The sequence below is a fragment of the Cornus florida genome, unplaced genomic scaffold, assembly GCF_030987335.1.
Source record: "Cornus florida cultivar Cherokee Brave unplaced genomic scaffold, ASM3098733v1 CherokeeBrave_3.0.0_Hap2_Chr09, whole genome shotgun sequence".
NCBI lineage: Eukaryota > Viridiplantae > Streptophyta > Magnoliopsida > Cornales > Cornaceae > Cornus > Cornus florida.
Window position 1 is genome coordinate 38079094 of NW_026775579.1, and position 10939 is coordinate 38090032.

Consider the following 10939-nt stretch of genomic DNA (forward strand, 5'->3'; position numbering starts at 1 on the left):
TACTGATATTTAGACTCGGCTCGTTTATAAATCGAGCCTCATAATTTGGCTTGAGCTTGGTTCACTTATTAAATAAATGAGCTCGAGCTGAGCCCAAGTCGTTCGCGAACGTCTCGGCTCGTTTGCAGCCCTAGAGATGCCTTAAACTTAAAAAAAAAAAAAAAAAATGCCTTGACATTCTTGGTTGATTATGCTATTGTACATTGAATTCTAAATGATTAATGTTCTCTTTCTTGGATCCATCTATATGCAAATTATAATTACTACAACAACGCTTAGATGGATCCAAATTTGAAAATCTCCCACAACTCAATGCTCTAACATCTGAGTTTGAGGAGGAACCTACTAAGATAGGCAAGGATGGAAAACAACTATGGGATGACCAGTTTGAGGAAACATTCATTCTCTTAATGGAGGATGAAGTTAGAAATGGAAATCGGAATACATCAACATTCTCAACGAAAGGGTGGAATGATTTACAAGCAGAAATTATTAAAAGAACTGGATATGATTTGGATATGAACCAACTTAGGAACAAATTCAACCTCACGAGGACTGAACATAAGGTTTTCAAAATGCTCTTGCAAGGGCCAGGTGTTGGGTTTAATCAGACCACCGGAGCGGTACTTTTTAGTGATGAGAGATGGGAAAGGTTGTCAAAGGTTAGTTACATTTACTAGCCATTTATTTCAATATTTTCTTTTATCACAAGTGCTAATATATATGAACTTGTAATTGCAAAAGAAATTTTTATGGTAACTAAACACAAAAGAATAAAAGATACTGTCTTTCATAAGAACATGCGCTAAAATTTTGAAACCCAGGGAGAAATTTATATTGAAAATCTAGCTCAGCAATTTGATCAACCCCCATCATCAATATCTACCGTAACTAGTTGCTATTTTCGTCAATTATGTGTCCAAACTTAACTTGTTTTCTTTGCTGAAAAAGTAGAAAGGTATGTCTCCTGATCAAATTTCTTGTTCTAAGTTTTACATTACTGAAGTGATTCCTTCTTCCCTACCTTCCCCGCTCCTCTCAAAAATCAAACTTATTAATAGAAGTTAGTTAGTTATTATTTAATAGTTGCATATATTTTTCTACATTTTTTAAAAAATGATTTTCATGTATCTTGTTATGTAGTTCAAAGGTAAACACATCGCATAAAAGACTAGCTAATCACATGCCAGTTGAGATCTCGCTTTGGTTTCTTCTGTGTTACCGAGTCCAAGAATAAGCTCATACCAGTTCCCATTTCCATTCCATTTCAAAGAAAGATATCTGGGAAAATTTTAGTTTTTACTACCAGTTGGCAACTCCGATTGCCAGATCACAGTGCCTAATATTTATAAGAAGGAAGGAGGGGATGAAAGTTCCTTTCCTCTTAAAAAAATCATACAGTTTGCTTGGTAAATGGGAATACAACTCACTGTTCACTTCATCGAGAACTGAAGTGGAGAGAACTACTGAGAATATGTCGGATTTTAGAACCCAGTCATAGTGAGCTTGTCCTACATTTTAAGTATAATTAAAAAATCATAATGTATAATACAATAATGTAAGATGAACAGATTGAAAATTGAAATCAAGAAGTAGCAACTCATCCGAGTTTGTTATCTCGTTGTAATAGTACAATGACTAAGTAAAATGAGATTAAAAATATAGAAATACCTCAAAAAGTAGCTCCTCGGGCAAGGACCGGTGCAAATGGTTTATTACTTGCACTCCCAAATGGAGCAACAGGCCTGATATTAACTCCATAGAGATCTGATATAAAAACCCAAAAAAATCATGAATAATCACAAACTTGTACTCCTCTAGAAGATGAATTCACGTACCATTAACCTAACATACAAAAAAATGTAATCAGAAAAATAGAAGGACAACCAAAATGAACCTTGGATTAAGACCAAATAAGTGAAATAAAAATGGCACGGCATTGGGGCATTACCAAGCCATGGCCTCTGTGTAATTAAGAACTGTGCGGTCCTCAACCGTGAAGCCGACTCGAGCTCAACAATTTTCAACGCATAATCTACAAGAAAGAAGGAGAACATGAGAATAAATAGCCCAAATCACGTAAAATAGTATCCAAAATCAATGAAAATTTCCCAGAGTAAGCTGGATAATTTACAAAAATTAACATTGAACTTTTAAAAAAATCTGAAAACCCAGTACAAATCATGGAAAATATTGATAATCGATCGATACCCAGATGGTGAAATTAGATTAATAGACCGAAATTGATGGAAAAAATTGTTGGTAGTGTGTAAAGAAACCATAATTATATGAAATTTGCAGTGAAACAGAGGTCTGCAACTAAAGAAATTGATTGTTTCCGTGAAATTGACGGAAGTTTTTAGAATTTGGGGGCGTAGCTGAAGTCATGAGGGGTTGGGATGGATCTCTTTCTCTGAGAAAAGCGAATCCTATTTTCTCTGATTTTCCTGAAATTTTCGATGAAAAAAAACGAAAGAGTGGGAAAATGTGAAACTTCTGCTATAACCGTTTCTTTCTTTCCACCGGCGGGCCAATAACCCGCTAACCGAACACCGACTTGACTGTGGAATGAACGAATCATCTGAAATGGGCCCACATAATTGAACTGAACTGTGGGTCCAATCATGTAATGGTGTTCATTTCATCATCAATTATTTTATCCGGTTGTTATACCCTACTGTAATTTGTTAATTTTTATTTTATTTATTTATTTATTTATTTTTGTCAAATGAAATGATACAATAATATATAAAATATGTTTTGTCCTAAAATAATAAAGGAAAATGTTAAAAATCACTAAAGAAATTTGGTGATTTTATCACGTGGATTTTTATTTGTGGAAAGAAGTAGCTTAATAATTAAGTCAAATAATAAGAAATGAATTATTTATTTTTTAGAAGTATTAATAGGAGAAAAAAAAATTATAATGAGGTACGTACACCTCGTTATAACGCCAGTGAGGGTTTTTTTTTTTTGTTTTTTTTTTAAAAAGTTAAAATAATTAGGATAAATTGTTATTGTTGATTTTTAACATTGTTTGATAGATGATTTATTTTACCAAAAGAAAAAGAAGACAAGAAATAAACAATAACAATTTATCTTACAAGCAATAAATTATCTATCAAACAATATGAATTGAATTTTATATAATTGGATGTACTTTAGATAAAAACAATTCATAAGTATATGTAAGGATTACACATTAAACCATGAAAGACTAAAGTCAAAACTTTCGGTATTAGCATATTAGGATTTTAGCAAAATAGTTTGAGAGAGAGAAAGAAAGGGATAGAGTTAAATTAGGATTTAATTTGCATCCTTTTAGGTTGATATGTAAGTATTCAATTTATTTATTTATTATATTCTGTTTTATGGACATTTGTCACATTACTTTTGCGTCACATCATGGGTAAATATGAATTTCCTACTTATCGGTGAGTAGACAAATATTGTCCTTAAAATACAATATTTTTTTTTCTTCCACCTGTAAGATCAATACTTAAATCTCCAATGTGTTATTACAAAATTAAGAAAGTATTTAATATGAAAAACAACTTTTATTATTATTATTATTTTCTTTTTCACTATCTTTATTTTTCCTATTTATTACTTCCTGACTTTATAATTACATATTATAGTTAAGTATTGTTCTTATGCGTCGTCACTAGTTCACTTGCATTTTTTAATTTATAAGTGGCTTCACATGCACATCATCAAATACTAAATAGATTGGGTATGACAACAATAACTTCTTAAAATTCTAAACTATAAATAAATAATAAAAAAATCATATAATATCAACCAATCAAAAACTATGTAACTAATAATTATAAATTTTATTTTGGTGGTGGTGTCAAACAACTTGTATCCTCCTCCTCCTCCTCCTCACGTGGCCAATTATCAAGTTGGTCTCTCCATTTGCGCGGAATAATCAACTCTTCTTGTCATTCCTCTTTCAGTACTGTTGCTTCGGAGCGGGAGGATCAAATAAAACTCCGTAATCATCCACTGTTGTCGTCAATGGCGCCGTGTCGATCTGTTGATACATAAAGATGATGAGGTGATTGCAGCAACCATTGCGAACGAGGTAGGTATTGGTACTGGTAGTGGTACTGGAGAGGATAGTTTTCCATATTATTGCTTCTACAGCCTAGCTGATAGAAAACTGGTGAAACTTAACAATGTGAGGAGAAAGAGTAACATTGTCATACCCGATCACGCATTTTGCGTAGGGTCCTCCCACGGATGGCTGGCCTATTTCGACCCTATTGACCACCTTGCTCTCTTTTTAACCAATCCCCTACTTTCCCCTGTTCCGCTCACAATCCGCCTTCCCTCCTTGAAAGCGCTTAACACATGTTTTGCAAAGTGGGGGTCCGGTCTCATAAATATGTTTGTCATGTCATCTTCTCCGTCCGACGAAAACTGCACAGTAATGCTGAGTATAGCCAATGATCAACATATTGTCTTCTGTAAAATAGGTGACTCATCACGGACTGAGGTCACTGAGCTAAGAAACCGTGATAGACTCCTCAAAACTTGTAGCCTGGGATCTCCGCAATCCTTGTTCCCCACTCAGAATTGATATCGACTCGCCCTTAGCTTAGGGTCTGCCCGATTACCCGCAGTCAGAAGAAAAACTGAGAGAGAGTTACTCTACGGCATGACTACCGGTTGGTGGAGTCACATTCTGGTGATGTTTTGCTTGTTACCATGTACTCCAATAAATGCCCTTTGGGGACGATTCGGCCAAGAGAGGTTGGGACTATATGACAGACCTCGGTGATGGCGTTGTGTTCTTGGGATTGAATCAAGCCTTTCATTTATTAACTCGTGACTTCCCTACTGGAGTATTGAACAAAGACAATGAGATCGGTATCTACAACATGCAAGATTTCACCGTCAGATCCTTTCTTCCTTCTCATCTTTATCCATTCAACAAGAGTTGGAAGTCAATCCCAATTTGGTTCATCCTAACCCATGGAATAATTAATTGATTTAGTAGTGGTAACAAACTATATATTATAATCTATTTAAAGCTGGCGTGACATGGTATATTGGACAGTATTGAATGTGGACCTGCTAATTAAAGTAAAATATTGAATAATTAGCCTTCTCATTTGTTAGGTATAAGAGAATGAAATGCAATGAAATGATTTTGGTTGTCATATTATAATGTTTTTTAGTGTTATTTTTTCTGGTCCACACCCTTATGTCCCCACCTTTATGTACCTCTTTTTTCTCGTTATTGCATAGCCCGAGAACAGTGAAGTTATAAACAAGGTTTCCTTCGATGAGTCTTGTGAAGATTGGACATGCTGTAATTTGATGACAAAGGATTTCTATGCAGATTTAAGGTGCAATAAATATTATTATTCTCATAATAGAAAATAAAGAACAGAAATATAATGATCACAGACAACCAAATTCGAGAAAGCATTTAGGTCTTAACAGAGGTCTAACCTTAGATTTGAAAAATATATATTTTGTTAATTTGTTGACCATGATGATTTAACTTTGATGCAAATTAAAATGACCATGAATTATAGGTAGATCATATTTGATGCACCATAACTAATAGCGAGATCGAAAGCTCGGATACTAGATGTTAGGGTCCTAGACCCTAAAGTGATATGTTGATTGGAGATCAGCCACCAATAATTTTTTGAATTGGGGATTAGCTACCAAAATTCTTAATTTTTATTCAATTCAATACCCTAATTCTATTACAATAGCATTAAATAAGGAAATAACATAGTACCTAAAATAATTAAATACTAATTAGAAAAGAAGAATAAATAAGGAAATAACATAATATCTAAAACAATTAAATATTAATTAAAAAATAAGACGACCTAATTGGTATTAGTTTCCTAACATTCTACTTTAATCTCATATTTTCTCTATGTATTTTAACTATTACTATTTGATGTGCTTATGGGCAACGAGACATGCATAGACTTGAATTTAGTCTTTCTGGGACTGTGTACATAGAAGAAACGCCGTTGTAAGTTAATGGGGTTGTATCTCGGAGCTGAGTAGTGTTGTCTATACCTGTACGGCAAGGAAGACTACTAAATTTAGGGAAATGTGTTTACATATGCCTTTCTATCAGGCCAGCTCTTCCTTAGCTCTATTTTACTTGCATCTTTTCTGTTTTTATTTATTCTTACTTTATATTTGAACTATTAGTATTATTCAAGCTGTAAAAATTGTCCTAAAGATACATTTTGCTTAATTTTAAACTTTGTATATATAGGAAAATCATGTACTGTTTATATTGTGTAAATCATGTATTGTGTAATTTATTTAGTGTACTACATAAATAAAAGAAAGTTTTCCCAACACTCATACCTGCTAAGTTAGAGCCCATTGATTTTGAGTGCTTATTTGTGTGAGATATATGATTTTGTAATTAGCTAATTTCAATGTCAAAATGTGTCCGACTAAGTTGTAATTTCTTATTTATCTTAAGTCTTGATGCTTGAAGCGGACACATTTTATGTTTATATTTTTATTCGGCCAAGGTTCAATTAATTAGGGTTTTTGATCTTAAAGTTACAATCTGGATGTACAAGTCTGACTGGTTACACTATTTCCCACCACTGGCAGACACAGAGGGGGGCTTGGGTGGGCTTGAGCACCCCCCAAAAATTTTTTTTTTTTTTTTAGTATGGTATGTTCAGCCCAAATTTTTTTTTTTTAAAAAAAATTTTAATAGTAGTATTAGCCCTCTCCCCCCCCACCCATTCAAAAAAAAATTTACCAGAATTATAAGCTATCAAAGTCCGACAGGTCACACTTCACGATTTTTAAAAAGAAACTTTCAGTTTTGGTTTTTTGGTCTGATATTAGAGGAAAGTCCTTGTAATACTTTGACTGATTTTATTAGTTAGGTTAGGACACTCTAATGTCTATGTATATACTTCTCTCATAAATTATTACGGCTGCGAGATTAAAAAAATTTGCATATTGAGAGATCTCTTTTAAGAGTATATTTCACATAAAATCGTCTTAATTGTTTTGTGTGTGGTTTAGGTTCTTTGAGAGGACATACTAGTACACTGGAATGAATCAGAATGCCATTTAATTGGAGTTCAAGAATAATTGAAGATTCACTTATGCTATTCAAAAATAGGGGTTTTCTTCATTGATCTACAAACCATTAAAAGGAGGATTCAAACGTACTATGAAAGGAACAGATCATTCGAGGAGTGTTCGTTTTCTTCTAGCAACCCTTCCATGAGGATTGAAGAGTTTTTAAAATTGAATTCTACAACAATTCTGCGTAATACAACTCACTTGGTATTAGAGCAGGATCTCTAAACAATGAGTTGTTCCTTGTGAAATAATTTTTTTTTTTTTTAAATAAAAAAATATGTTTTTGTTTTCAAAATATTTTCATGGAAAATTTTATTAGAGAGGGTGGTTCAGTTCAATGAACACCTTTGTTTGAAGGGAATAATTATACTTTATGAAAATCTAAGATGAGAGCTTTTTAGTGTCTTAATGTAAGAAGGTTTGGTCTACTGTTGAAAAAGATTGGCCGCGTCCAACTGTCACTACAATTGAAGGAGTGTAGAAAAATATGAGGTTCTTTGGAATCAAGCTAAAATTTATGCACACATCAACATTTATTTTTTTATTTTGTTAAAAGGATAAACTTTATATATGAAAAAGATAATGTACAAAGTGATGCAACCATCCAAAGCTAACCATAGGAGTACTCCTTGGCAGCATTCAACAAAACATTACACAACTTTACTTAACCAATTCATGCAACAGGGTTACACAAGTCAGTCCCAAAGGAATGAGCTCAGAATCTGCTTAAGTAAGGAACCATGAGTGACCTTGTGCAATGAAGAGTTGATGCAAAGCCTCCAGTGTCCCAATCCTTCTTATATCAGTGTTGTTCCTTAATTTGAGAGAGGCAAATCTTGCTCTAATGCATCCCTTAATGAGGTGAATGATTTGTGTAGCTGAACAAGACTGATTCCTGAAAGCTCTTGCATTTCTCTCTTGCCAGATGAAGTAAATTGCACTTGAAAGCAGTAGCTTATAAGTGATGTAATGTTCTTGTGTCCAAGCTGTTGTGCACCAAGAAATCAACTCCCTCCAATTGTCAGGCTTAATGTAGAAACCAGCAGCATGTTGGATGAAGTCCCAAATTATGGAACTAAATTGGCATTTGAAAAAGATGTGATCCACTGACTCCTCATGAGCAAGACATAAGTAGCATGCATTAGTGTAGTGCTTCTTCATCATTGGCTTGGTATCTAGAGTGGCAAGTCTTTCTTTTAGTGCTAACCAAGCAATGTAACCATGCTGTGGGATATGGTGCTTGAACCAGATGAGATGATCCCAAGCAAAAACCAGTGAGGGTGGAGCAAGGTTGTGAAAATCGCGATTCTACCCGGAATCGTTTTGGACTTCGTAGAATCGGAATTGTAGAATCGGATCGTGAATCGTAAGATTCTACCAAACTAATAAAAATATAACTCAAACCTGCTTTGTAAACAAAAATTATCTTTAAAATACATAGAGGATAAGCCAAAGCATTATATATATATATATATATATATATATATATATATATAAGGGATAAGTTCATATAAAAATATTCAAACAGTTTCTTTTAAATTCATAATTTAAAATTCTAACTTTTTTTATTTTCCTTTGCAGGTTAAAATATGATTGGTTGCATAATAGTTATAATAGACCCTGCTACATAACATATTGCCTCAAATATATCAAGAAAGGTAATACGGTAAGTTTACAGATTTTAGGTCAAGTATACAATATACATCTTTTGTCTATCTGTATGGTTAGAGTCTAGGAAATCAGCCGACATCCAAAGATAACCGGCATCTCCTCTCGTCTCTCTCAGGTGAGGTCACTTAGTCTCGAACTCTCGATCTCTTTCCCTCTCTCTCCTCCTCCTCTGCTTCTTCCTCTTCTTTTTCACCCGAAACCTTAGCAACATTTTTTTTTTTTTTTTTTCCTCAGGCATCTTATCTCTTCATCGGAGTTGCTTTGTCGATCGTGAAAGAGAAGAACCGTAAAGTCTATAATAAATCTAGGGCTTCTTATACCCAAAACAGGACCACAAATATGGAGTAATTCAGAATCGCTGGGATCGTGTAGAATCGAACGATTCTACGATTCTACCGATTCTACCCCGATTCTACCAATTGAGCGATTTTGTTAAGATTTTCAGTTCTGAGTCGTAGAATTGTGCGATTCTATGACTCAGAATTGCGATTTTGATAACTATGGGGTGGAGTGAAATACTGCATAGTGAGCTTAAATGAGTAATCATTGGGTAAGACTTCAATCTTACAATTTCCTCGATGAGTTCAAACTTTCCTGCATCCATGACCGCTGCATCAATACCCTCCGACAGCAAAATAACATCATTGACTTCAAGTCTTGAAGGATTTAACAGCCTGTCATTTTGCAATGTATGCAGAACCTTCTCTTTTGTAGCTTCTGTGACTGTGGTGAACGTGGGAGATGATGATGCGTGGCCAAACTTGTTGAAGGAGTGGAAAGTTGATGAGACCTGGGTGGTGAATGCAGAGTCAAATTAGCCGAAGGCTTTCCTAACTTCTTCGTGGGTGGGAGTAGGGGTTTGGGTGCAATTGGTGTATTGGTAGGAGTCGATTTGCCTTGTGAGGAGTGGGGAATATGTGCATGCTTGGTATTTGGATTTGTATTCAAGTTGTTTAATGGAAGTTTAGGTTTGGATGGTGAAGGATAATGGTGAGATTTGGTGTTGTAGGTGGGTAGGAATAGTGGTTTCAGGTGGTTCGGTGGCCAGCGGTTGGGGTTGGGGTTTGGTGGTTTCATGGTCCCTAATCTCTCAAACACATAAGTGTTACGCACACTTACTTTTCACATATCAACATTTGACATCTTGTAAATTTACATTTTTTCTTTCTCGGTAAGAAAGGTAAAATAAACTAACATTGACTGAGTTCGGAATGTGACCCTCTTCCAGGAATCCCCTCCCTAATCACCTGAAACCGCCCTTCATTCCCTCTCAGCTTCACCAAATCGAGTTCGGGCATTCCAAAACTCAAACCACCAATCCTTGTTACCAGGGACGAAGCCAGAAAAAAAATTTAGGAGGGGCACATTATAGTACTGCATACCATACCATATATTTATAATATATTGTACATGTATATAAGTCAATATTTATGAGTATATATATATATAGGAAGAGATAATGATATTTTTGGAATGAAATTAATTTATAGATATAGAATATAAGGATTAAGAAAATAATTTAGGATAAAAAAATATGAAACATATATAGAATTCTACGGAGAATGAGAAAATTCAGGGGGGGCACTTTCCATATTTTCATTAAAAAACATATATATTATTATAAATATATATAGAATATAAGAGAGGGAGAAAATCCAGGGGGGGCACGTGCCCCTCCTGGTCCTTAATTGGCTCCGTCCCTGCCTGCTGTTGCTGGTAAACCCCCTTGCGTTCCACTTAAATCTCTACAACATACTAACTTAAGGCCTAAGCTAGCCACAAAGATACCTCCTGCAACCTCTTATTCCGCTGCTAAGATATATTTTCCTTTAAATCATGGCGTACCACCACCATGGAATCTCCTCCATCCAGGTCTAAACCACGTGCCCCCTCCGTCATGGGGAATAAAGTTGCAAAGGTTCTGAATGTCTTGTAGCTAAGGCGGGCTAACGCAACTCAGAAATTTTAAAATTTGGGCTTAAAATTCACAAATCAGGCTTATTTTCGGGTTGGGTTTTGTCAAAACCCAGACATGTTTAGGTTGGGCTTGGGCTCAACCCGAACGCAACCTAAAACCCATTCCCCCCTACTTTTTCCTCTCTCTTCTTTCTCTTTCTCTTTCTCTCGTCGCCACCGTCCATCGCCCTCAGCCGCTGAACCCCCCGCC

At 35.0% G+C, this 10939-nt stretch overlaps 1 long non-coding RNA gene across 1 annotated transcript; it reads right to left on the bottom strand.

Annotated features, from left to right (window-relative positions):
- Positions 1–1593: 1593 nt before the first annotated feature.
- LOC132273249 (uncharacterized) lies at positions 1594–2020 on the bottom strand. Its single transcript, XR_009470063.1, has 2 exons — positions 1952–2020; positions 1594–1767 (listed from the first exon to the last, which is right to left on the bottom strand). It is a non-coding gene; the product is annotated as an uncharacterized LOC132273249 (long non-coding RNA).
- Between the last annotated feature and the right edge of the window lie 8919 nt (positions 2021–10939).